This window comes from Lycorma delicatula, chromosome 12, assembly GCF_047948215.1.
Source record: "Lycorma delicatula isolate Av1 chromosome 12, ASM4794821v1, whole genome shotgun sequence".
Lineage (NCBI taxonomy): Eukaryota > Metazoa > Arthropoda > Insecta > Hemiptera > Fulgoridae > Lycorma > Lycorma delicatula.
The window spans coordinates 52,367,891-52,380,294 of record NC_134466.1 but is presented as its reverse complement, the minus strand read 5'-3'; the positions used below and the strand labels follow the sequence as shown (position 1 = coordinate 52,380,294).

Here is a 12,404-nt window from a genome sequence, read left to right as displayed (position 1 = left end):
ATCTATCTGGGATTAACATCAGTATCGACACTTACATTAATATGGCCATTTGACGTGAATGTAATTTCATCTGAAAATATTATTGAATTATTACGACTTGTGTCCGTCTATTTTTTAATTACACAACGATCAATATTTTCTTTTAAAGGTTCTTGCCTAAGATATAGCTTATAAGAGAGAGAAAATTATTGTTTTTAAGTATTTTGTTAATTGAAATGCTAAATTTCATATTAGATCAACGATTTATATTCTATCCAAAATATCCATTCTAATTTTACTAATAATATCTTCGAACACTTAGTGTTTCATTTCAGTTTATCTTTGGATAAAATATTTTTATTTTAGGATGTGCTAAATGGATTAATGTACGATTCCAAAACAACATGCTAAAATTCATTTATTGCTGATTTATTGATTTTAAAATTACCGTCATCAGTTTACTGGCACCCGTATACCTATTTTAGGTAGATTTCATAAGAAAGCTACCTATTGTAATGGATACCATGATTCAACTTCCGGAAAATTTTGATATATCTTCACATTTCGCATCCCCCAAACACCGAAACCAGGGTCAGTTCAAAAGTTTCACTTTCTTGCGGACACAATAAGTGCCGTAATTTTGCGCCAACCACTTTCAAATTGAATCATAAAATATAACGACCCAAAATCTCGGTCGAGTTCTTTAATGGGCAAAATCGGACCATGGGGTGGAAATGGGGGGGCTTTTTTGAAAAAACAAAATATCGCTATAACTTTCCAAATAAGTAAAATATTGAATTCGTTTAAAGTTCCAACTATTCTTTAGATAAGGGCCTAAAACTTATCCGGGTAAAGTTTTTTGATATCACCAACTATTGGCCCAGGGAGTGGAAAAAATGAGATTTTGAAGAAAAAAAAAATCATACCTCCTTTAATAGGCATAGTATCTAATCGGTTTAAGTGGTTGTTAGTTCTCTAAACATTACCTAAAATGTTTGAAACAATTTTTTGTATGATCAGCCCTTACGGCAAGGGATAAACAAATTGTAAGATGAGACTTGTAAGCTAAACATGTGAAACTTTTTTCACATCCAACCATTGTTTTATTGAGTAAATTTGAAGTTTTTCTTAACTTTAAGGTGTAAATTTTTTATCTCCTACTTAGCATCGGTGAAATTTACCCCCGCCTTCCAGTGTATCGAAAGGGATTTTTTTTTATTCTCGTTGAAAAGTAGAAGAAGCCTTTTTTCTAAATTTTCTAGTAATTCTGATTTTAATGTACTGTTGATATTTTTCATAATGATCACCTTGTTTTATAAGGAAGATGAAATAAATTAAATGAAATCAGAAAAAAATACATATATTTATGTTAATTAATTCTTGCTAATGTCTGGAATGACAGATTTATAACCGATGGGATTATACCGTTGAAGGAAAATTAAAAATAAAGTATTAAAAATGTGAGTAAAATTAAATTTTTAAGGTTTTATTTAAAAAAATATAAATTCAGAAATTGTCATAATAAATTTTTATTTTTCAGATTAGGTTACATATATAATTTATGTAAATACATTTTTTTTTATTACATCAGAATAAATCAAAGTAATTTTAATTAAATAGAAAATAAATAAGCCACGATATATTTTGATTTTTATAAAAACACGTAAATTCTATCAATTATATCTGTAAACGCTTTATATAAACTATATAATGTGAATCTAGTATTAAATACATTTTAGTGATATAAACACTCTAACATAAAAGTCACACACACACACACGCACTAAGTAGACTGTATTTTTAAATTATCAAGGAATTAATTCCAGAAGAGCATTAAGGAAATTATAATTCTCTAAAGTAAGAAACACCATAAAAAATTAATATTTTTATAATTGAGAAAATTATTTTTTGAATGTTTTAAAAGGAACGCAATAATATTATAATACTACTATTATAATTACAGCTTTTCAACTTGGAACTTGAAGAAACAACTTTTGTAAGTTTGTGGATAACCTAGACTATGTTCTACCATGTATAATATATCAGACATAACCGTAATTGTCTTTTATAAAAAAACATAGTCGTGTTCATAAATGACTTGAAATCATTTCCAATTGTATTTATTTTATATATTCTGAAATGCGGTTTTCAGCGATTATCTTCAGTTGACATTTGTACAATTCATGAATTGAACTGTTCAATGTCAATCATGTACCATGGAATAAAATATTGTATTTCATTCCAATCATGTAATATTACCATTACTGGATGATGTTTTTCATACTACGTTAATGAATTCTCATGACAGCGATTTCTTTAACTAGACTTTTTTTTTATTTTATTAATAGGTAAATCGTACAAAACTGAAATCAAATAGACGGAAAAAAGCAATAACGCTGAATTGAAATAAATAAATTTGGTTCGTGTGTAAAATTTTTTTATTGAGAAATTCTTAAAAACCTAACTCTGATATTACGGAAATTATAACAGTTTTAAAGTACATAAAATTGCTATTTAAGATAAATTATGCTTGGTTTTATTCAATTTTTCACATAACGATATAATTAATCCGTGCAACGACTTAACCTAGTGTTAAAATCATAGCGTTTCGTACTTTCATCCAAAACGTTTGGAATTCTTCGAACCTATTAAATAATTTCCTTTTAATATTTCTACACACAATTTTCGAACTTGTATGGTGTAAAAAAAAAAGAATTTAACAAAATTATTTCAGAGATCATATATCTTGGTAAGAAAAAGATTCTTATTTATGTTAAGGTTTTTTTATAATTTACGCAGTTTTATTTAATTCTGCTTCAATTTTATTACTGCATTACAAAAATTGAACAAGATGAAGATAATTTTTTACATAATTGTTCCATTAAAATAACTATATTTATATATATAACTATATATACTTTATATAACTATATAATAACTCGCATACCTTTGACAAATAAATACAATTGTTGTTTGCCTTCCTCTTAATATAAATGGAATCGATTATGAACATAATTTCCTTCTTCATTTTTTTAATATTCTAGGCCTGCCCAAAGTAGGAAATAAGTTATAACCAGGGAAACAAACTGAAAACAAATGAACAAAATATATATTGATAAAAATGAAAGTCATTGTATGTATATACATGAGTATATATAACCGCATATGTATGTAGTATGTTTGTTCCACACTTCCTCCTTAACCACTGAACAGTTTTCATCAAACTTGGGAAAAAACTAAAGAACCGATCAAAAATTCTCTGTGTTAGATATCTCTACCGCAAGAGCAGTAACAAGTGAGAACCTTAAAACATTATAAATGGTTAATATTCTAGAATATTTTCGAACGATATTACATTTTGGAAATTTGTAAAACTTACCAAAAGTTTCTACAGTATTTTTGAACATTTTCAAACGTTCTCCAATATTCTTTAATATTGTTTCATTTTGTAACAAGAAGGAACGGCAAAATGTTTGTTACAAGGAAGTCGTGGATTAGTGTAAATGGTTGGAAAACTTTAACTCTGTTGTGTACTAGTTAGAAAGCTATGTTTGTTTAAATGTATATATTATTAGTCGACCAGGCGAGGTGGATATTTAAAGAGTTTACGAACTGCTGATGCGTACAGACACGTTCAAGTGGTATTAGTAAGGCAATTGCAATTTCTGCTGTGAGATTAGATTGCTGCTTAAAACGTTATTGTCTAAGTGTATGGGCACAAAATCATATCATGATGTTGTTAATAATATTATATTATTTATTAGACTTATTTTATAATAATTTCAAATTAATGGATTAACTGATGTTATATTACTTTCAATGTTTAATAATAAAACATAATTTTTTCTTCTGATAATTACGGCTCCTTTTGAATAAATAATGAATTTTATCTTTTGCCCTGTTTTATTGTATTAAGAGCAATTACTTTGTTAATCAATGAACTACAAAACACAAGCATAATGAAAATACAGTGATTTTTCAGTCCTGTTACCCGATTTTAAATGTAATTTAAGAAGGGAAATTTAGGTGGAATAAAAAAAATGTATTTGTTACTTACAAAAGAGATTTAATAAAAAGCTATTACTTACATAATTGTTAAAGAATATGCTCAAAATGCCACCACCCCTTGCGCTTATACACGCACGGACTCTTTTCAGCATATTAGCAGAAACCTTTTTAAGAGTTGCATTGGAAATATTCGTGATTGAGTCTGTAATATTGACTTTAAGTTAATCAATAGTGTGAGGATTGTTTTTGAAGGCCTCGGACTTAATATAGCCCCACAAAAAGTAGTCAGGAGATGTGAGGTCTGGGAACCTTGGAGGCCATAAGCCCTTGCTTATTATTCGAACATAAAATAACTTGTGGAAAATCCACGGTTTCTCGAGACGTCTGGCATGCAGCGCCGTCTTGCTGAATCCAGCAATACCGTAATTGAGGTTCCAGGAGGAACACAAATTGGCGCACAATATTCCTGTATACTTCACCATTTACTGTCTGTTCGAAGAATATGGGTCCGACTATACGATGACGAGATATCGCACACCATACACCAATTTTTTTCAGGATTCAAAGATTTGTCTAGTAAAGGGTTAGGATTTTCAACCGCCAAAATTTGTAGACGTGTTTGTTATTACTAATAAAAACAAATATTCTCTCTCCATTGCATTGGAAATTCCAACAGTTTTTACTTCAAAGTAGTTGTATCGTGTTAGATGTCTAGTGAATGCGGAAAACCTCTTCGCAGTCAAGCGCGTCGTCTTGCGTTTAACGTTATTAAGTTCATATACAAAGAAAAAAGATGGATTAGTGGTGCCTTATTGTAAAAGCAACGGAACTTGCTTGTAGAATGGTAAACTTAAGCTGTTCTACTCTAATTGACATCAGGGAAATCTGATATGAAGATGCTAGTGATTCTCAAATTGAAATGCCAAAGAAAGAGGAAACATACTCACCATAATAAATATGAAGTAGATGATTTCGACAGGTGTGTTATTAAAAGAGAATTTCTTAAAAATGTGAATGCTATAAGGAATTATTATACGAAATTACACAATATTTTTTCACGAGGAACTGAAATTTACCGCAATAAGGGAAATTATAAAATCTATGGGTTTTCATTTCAGGAAGTATTTAAACAATGATTGATTTTGTGTAATCACGAAACGTACATTTTTTCGTAGGTGTTTTTTTAATGTACGATTCCTACCTCTATAATTAAGAGGAAATATGTGATTTCACCACGATGGAGCTCCAACTCATTTTAGTCAGTTAGTATCAGATTTCCTGCATGAAACGTTACATGAAAAATGGATAGGCCGCGAGGGCCAGTGCCCTGGCCTGCTCAATCAGCTGACTTAAACTTTTTTGACTTCTATCTGTAAGGCCATTTGAAATATATTGTTTATTCAACCCTAATACTCAACATTAAGAATCTTTAACAAAGAAAAAATGCAAATTCTGAGCAAAAGAGACCGGTCGTATAATTAGAAGAAAATTGGGTACACACACATACGGTAAAATGGTGCTGGCAAAGCGACGATTAGGTGTTTTTGTTAATAGATAGTGCCGGTGACCGTTTAATTGTAGTTGATGCGGATGGGAATATGGGATTCCAAGATGGTGTTTTTTAAATGGTAGATTTTAAGATTACATAGAAGATAATGATAGAAAAAATAACAATGAAAATTTTTTGAAGTATATTGAAAAGTAAGTAATCCCATGATTATCGGAAAATTGTTTTTTAGTCATAGATAATGCACCCTATAATAATAAACAGAAAAATAGACATCCGTCATCCAATATAATGAAAAAATATATTGAAGAATGGCTCCCAAAAATAAAATTAACCACGGCCTAGATCTAACAAAAAAAAACTTAGAAATTGTAAAATTACACCGTTCCGAACCACAATATGAATTAGACGAAATAGTAAATAACAAATGAATTACCGTGCTTAGATTCCCACATTACCCCTCACATTTTAACACAACTGAATTTATTTGGGATCTAGTTATAATAAAAATTCGAAACCGTAATACGTCCCAAATATTTTTAACAAAATTGAAAGGATTTATATTAGATGCAATTTCACCAATTACTGTAGAAGACTGGAAAAGATCAGAGTCGAAAGTTCAGTAGACAATGGATTTTGCTGGAAAGCAGATGCGTTAATGGAAGATGCCATTGAAAACATAATTATAAGTATAAAAAATATATACCATGATGAGACATCAGGAAATGAAGATTAATTCCGGTAGAAATAAAACTGAGTCAAGCTCAACGGTTGTTGGCCTATCACAAAATATAGTTCTACGAAAACTGTAGACTAAACCGGTTAAGGTAGTATTATTCGTTAAATTATTTATTAAATCGATATAAGAATATTACTTTATTTTTTATTCCGTAGCTACATCCAACTTTTTACGATTCCGTAGGTCTAAATGTCAAAATTATTACTAACAGCTTTGAGTATAATGCAATGAACTACGATACAATTTTATTGACAACGTTTACTTAATTAAATTATTGTAATTAATTTCAGGCTAAATTTATTTCATTTATGAATACAGTAATATAAGTTAATATATTTTTAATTATGTTATTACCGTAATCAGAAAGAAATTACAACTTCCAAAAAAAACAACACAGTAACTTACCTTAAACGGAAAAAATTTCTTGTTTAGAACGGATTGACAAGCATGTCATTTTGTTCAGTAGGACTAAGCTCAGACTGTACTGTTGTTTAAATCTGTGTTTCAATAGCCAAACAAAACAACAGTGCTGCGCCCTCCACGAGTATGAACTTCGCCTTGTAGATTTGTATCTTGTGGATGTGTCTTCATATACGATTTATGGCTGTCTATAGCGTCTTCCTCGATGCTCATGGCAACATTAATTAATTTTATACATTCATTTGAAAGTTTAAAATACATTCTCCAAACTACTCGCGTTTTTATTAATACTATACTATTATGAAGTGATAAATTAGTTAGATTTGAAATGGTATATACAAAAAGAAGGAATGAAAAAGAGATTTTATGTTTGTTGCCGAATATTAGTGACCATTTTCGTAAAACAATAATGAATGGGGTATGAAGAAATTATGAACCAAATCAACGGCGGATATAAAAGATATTTAAAAATACAACAAAAGCTATGTTAATTGTTCATTGAAATACATATTCAAATTTTTAAAGTAAATAAAAGTTTTAATAATTATTAAAAAAGAAAAAAAAATGAACTAAAATAAACTTATTTAATGAAATTTGCTTTTAAATTTCATTTTCACGTTACCATTAGTAACATTATATTAACCCAAACACAGGTTTATTTGTTACTCTTTCGTCTATTTTTTTATAAAAATGAAAATTTTTATAAAAAATTAGATTTAAAAATGTAAAAAAATTAGATAAAAAAAATTAAAATTTAAAATAATGAAAATTTTTTTTAAAAATTAGATTTTTTCATCTATTTTATTTTATAAAAGTTTAATTTTTATATTTTATCAGTTTTTTCTCAATTTTTTTAATAAAAAATTTAGTTATCTTTTACTTTTAGATTTTTTTTATAAAATCGAATTTATTTTTTATTTTTATAAATTTATTTATTTTTTTATTCAATTTAAAAAGTTTTTTTTTTTAATTTATAAAACTGTTTAATTCATGAAGTATTTAAATGTCTGTTTATATTCAGTATTTTGTTGATTATTTAAAAATGTTTTTTATTTTTTTTTTAATTAAAAATAATAAGTTATTAATCATAAATATAGGTTGTATTATTTTTCTTTGCCTTACTATAACTAGAATTTTTTTGTTTGTTATAAATAAAAGCAGACTTACGCCAAATATAGTTTTGTTATTTACAGTAAAGAATCCGTAGGCAGTTATATCTTGTTTCGTATCACGTGCTTGCTCTATGAACAACAAGATCTGTAAAAATAATATATCTAATCATAATAAAAATATTATAAATGAATCAGTGATAAACAATGTTAGAATAAAATACTTCAAAATAAATAAGTGCAATATTACAATTAACAAAGCAGGATGTGAATTTTAGTATTTCCAGATTTTAATATTGAATAAATTTTCAAGTGATTACTAATTTTGATAAAATGTTAATATACAGAGTGTCCCATATAAAATGCAACCCTTATACTTGTAGGTATTGAAATAATAAAAAGGCATGTGTAAATGTAAATGTAATTTTTATTATTACCATCCATTACCTTACATTTAGAGTAAATGTTGGAAGTGGCCGCCATCTTCTTGAATACAAGCTTCAATTCTTTTTACAGCGTTTCTTGCAACTTTTTTCAAAGTTTGTGGCTGGATATTTAATACAGCTTGTTCAATATTGACTTTCAAGTTCAAGTGTTCGTGGTTTGTTGCTGTAGGCTTTTTCTTTGAGGTAACCCCGTAGAAAAAAAAACACCGCAGTCAAATCTGGAGATCTTGGTGACCACAAGCCTCGACCGATAACACGATTACCAAAGAATTCCTCGACGAAATCAGAAGTTGAACCTGCGTAGTGCGATGTCGCACCGTCATGTTGTAGCCAGCAGTGTCTGTCTTCCTCTTCCAAGAGTGCAATGAACTGAAATAATAATATATCCTGATATCGTTCTGCATTAATGGTGTACTCGAAAAAAAAAAGACCGATTATTTTCTTCCGCGATATCGCGCACCACACGCCCAACTTCTGCGGGTGTAATTATTTTTCGTGATAAACGTGGGGATTTTCAGCGCTCCAAATTCTAATGTTTTGGCTGTTTACGTAGCCATTCAAATGAAACCGTGCTTCATCTGTGAAAAATAACGAATCCATAACGTTAATTCACTAACGCAGAAATCGAAGGAACCGTTGACAATATTGTAGCCGTTTTTCTTTGTCGGGCTCAAGAATTCGATGAACCGTTTGAATGCGATAAGGTCGTAATTGTAATCGTTTGGTCGCCCGATGAACAGTTAATTTAGACAAATTAATTTCAGCAGACAAACGTCTGATCGATTTATTTGGCGAGGCGAGTAATCGGTCTTTGATTTCACTGACTGTATCTTTTGTTATTCAACACTGACGCAGATCTTTTGTGTTCCTTGTTATTAACAGAACTGGTCTCTGTAAATTTTGTGACTAACCTTAATACTGATGTTTTGTTAGGAGCTGGTTTATCTGGGTACTTATGGCGAAACAAATCTTGCACTGCAACCACTGATTTCATACTGAAGTACGATTCGACAATGAAAACACGTTCATCTAGCGAAAACACCATCTTGTCTCTAGCAATACACTGAACGTTATGATTGCATTGTTGTTACTATCGGTAGAAAAAAAATTTCAATTTAAAATAATGGGCTTCTCATGGGAACTGCCTGTGGGGCTAGATTGGTGAGGTATCCGAGCAGCTTGTGGGAGGCTAGATCAATCAACTGGTAACAAACAGGGTGCTCCTGGAAGGTGTAATAGGAGTTCTCTTCTAACATCTCTGTAAACAATCGTTTGAATTTTCAAATTCAAACGGGGTATTTATTAGTTGGTTGAAGGCTGACGTTTGCTTGTAACAAGTACACTCTCGATCTAACATTTCACGGATATTCGGAAATGTATATAAATATATATAATATTTGTCTGTTTGTTTGTTATTGCATCACTGAAGCCAACCGATCGATTACTTTCAAATTTGCTTGATACATTCGTGTTATCACAAAAAAGGTTTTAAGCCATGAAGTTTTCGTCGTCTAAGATTTGTACTTTAGTTACCGTAGTTACTATTATTTTATCTTTTGTAATTTTGTTTCTTTTCCAGGTTTCTTTCTATAAAGCGTGAATACTATAATTAATATTTATAAATAGTAATACGAAAATAGGGATACTGCGTCATCAACCAATCAGAAAATATTATTATTTTCTGAAAATCGGAAAGAATAGAGATCAACTAGAAACCAATCCTAGGATTGTCAACAAAAGAAGACGTCGAAGCAATATAATATTAACATTCTTCTCTCTGCTTAGGAAAAGGTCTTATAATTTTGGGGTTATCATGAACGAAACATACTTTCCAATTATAAAAACAATATTTTGTTGTTAGTGGTGGTTGAAAAGTTTCATATTAATTCTTCGAACTTTGTCTGTGTTCGCGAGAGATAGATAGTGTGAAAGGGAGTGAGAGTGTGTGTGTGTGTGTGTGTGTGTGTAGTAATCTATAACTCCGATGTTAAACTTATTTTAATAGGATTCATAACGTAAAATCATATTATTCCTACATATATTTTAAAGTATTCTTAATTTTATCAAAATATATATCTGCATTTAAATGTAATACTATTAAATAAACCACGTAGTACTTATAATTACGTAATAATTAGTAGGATGCTTTACGTATCTCTTATATAAATGAGAATGTCCTGACTGATTCACTGACTCATAATCAACGTACAACCAAAACTATTATAAGTAGAGACTTGAGATTTTCAGGGTACCTTCGTATCATTAAGTAGGCGTGCACTAACAAAGGATTTTGCGAAATTTTGATTTTAAGGGGTTAAAATCGATAAAAAACTAAATTTCGCGTTAACAGCGCTATTTGTTGGACGTAAAAGCAACATACGCTATACTAAATATTTTACGATTCCATTGCAATGTTTCCGATATGTGTGTCCGCTATAGACTAAAAAACTACTGGACCTATTTACGCGCGGGGAAGAAGGGAGAAAGGGAAAAATCGAAAAAGATAAAAGGGAAGAAGGGAAAAATAGAAAAAAGAAAAAGGAGAAAACGGGGAAAAGGAAATGAAAAGGGGAAATATAAAAAAAGAGGAAGGGGGAAAGTGAAATGGGCGAAGAGGAAGGGGATTAAATAAATTTAATTCAAATTTTATAAAATAATATTAAATTAAATTAAAAATAAATAAATAATTAAATTAAAATTGAATTAAAAATTTATAATATGTAAAGAAAATAATTGAAAATATCAGATGTGTTGGAGAAACGGGAGAGGGAAAGGGAAACGGGAGAAAACTAGAAGGGAGAGCGAAGCGAGCCATGTCCCTCTGATCGTGACGGAAAGCGCAAGTAACCATAGACCACGGGCGAAGCCGCGATAGGGATGCTAGATTTCGGATTGCAATAAATTTTTTGTTTATCTTTTACATTGAACTATTTTAATTCATTCATAAAATGGATTGGTTTAACAAAAATTGTTAAATTTTCTTATCTTCCTTTTTTTGTTTTCCTTTTCTTTAAGTTTTGGGTAACAATTCGTTGTTTATCGTATATTCATTCAGTATTTTTCATAAAAAATTTTATTTACCGTTTTATCAGGATTTAATGAAAATCTAAATATAATATTGTTTATTAAATATTTTTTATTTATAAAAAATAAATTTGCTATTAAAAAAGGATTGCGAGTTAAGCTACATATATTGTGAGCGAAGTCGCGACGGGGTACGCTAGTTAAATATAATACGTATTTAATATTTATAGGTATATGGTATATATATAAAATCTGGCCAGCAATCGAATCCATAAACTTCCAAAGGAAAGAGGAAATTGTTACCACTTCATCATGGATGTAAGATAGTAATATTTCTAAGGTTTTAGAAGAAATGAGTATTTACCTGTTGTTGAACTTCTTCATCTAGATGTGATATCGGTTGTGATAGCAAAACGTTGATGAAGGATGTGCTCTGAAACGTGAAAATAGAATAAAATTCTACTTTAGTAAATAACTGGATTGCAAAATAAAATACAGTATAAAATAAAATCCTTCCGTCTTTACGTGTACAAAGGGCTACATGCTGAAAGCTACAAAATATGTTCATAAAGTTACGTATTTGATTATTATTATTTTATACCATATTTGTAGTCGTTTTTATAAAAAAAAGGTACTTATTGTATTAACCTTCAAATCCAACCTAAAAAAATCCTAATTAAAAAAAAATTTCATTAACGGTTTTCTTAAATTTTATACATAACACTTGTTGAAGTTGAAATAATATGGGATGTAATTGCTGCTAATTATGGCTGCAAACATTTCTGACGTCTTTCTCTTTCTGTCCGGGTCTTTCAAACCCGGACGTTTATTATTTTTAAAAAAGAAGCAGTCACGTTTTCCAACACACTTATGTGTGTTGGAAAATAGTTCACACACAGCGTGAACTAATCTTTTTTTCTTATTAGAAAATTTTAAAATGATGAGTTTTCTGAAAAAAAAATTAGCGCATCAAATATTGTTAAAAATATTTAATGATGTAGATCACAAGTGAGAAAATACGAGTTATATTTTAGCACAATTTATTCTTTTATGTGACACAAAATAAAAATTAATTTTTCCTTTATTGACCAGCTAAAATATAAAACTTAACACTCTCTAAATTTGAGTTTTTAATATTTCACATTCAGAAATACTTACTGAGCTGTATTAAT

The 12,404-nt window shown here is 29.5% G+C and overlaps 1 long non-coding RNA gene across 1 annotated transcript in view; it reads right to left on the bottom strand.

Moving 5' to 3' along the window:
• The window catches only part of LOC142332998 (uncharacterized), a 37,089-nt gene that overhangs the window by 13,439 nt on the left and 11,246 nt on the right, over positions 1 to 12,404 (bottom strand). The window contains exons 2-3 of the long non-coding RNA XR_012758485.1: positions 7,821 to 7,910; positions 2,927 to 3,065 (exon numbers count right to left, since the gene is read on the bottom strand). This is a non-coding gene — a long non-coding RNA (uncharacterized LOC142332998). The remainder of the gene's footprint in view (positions 1 to 2,926; positions 3,066 to 7,820; positions 7,911 to 12,404) is intronic.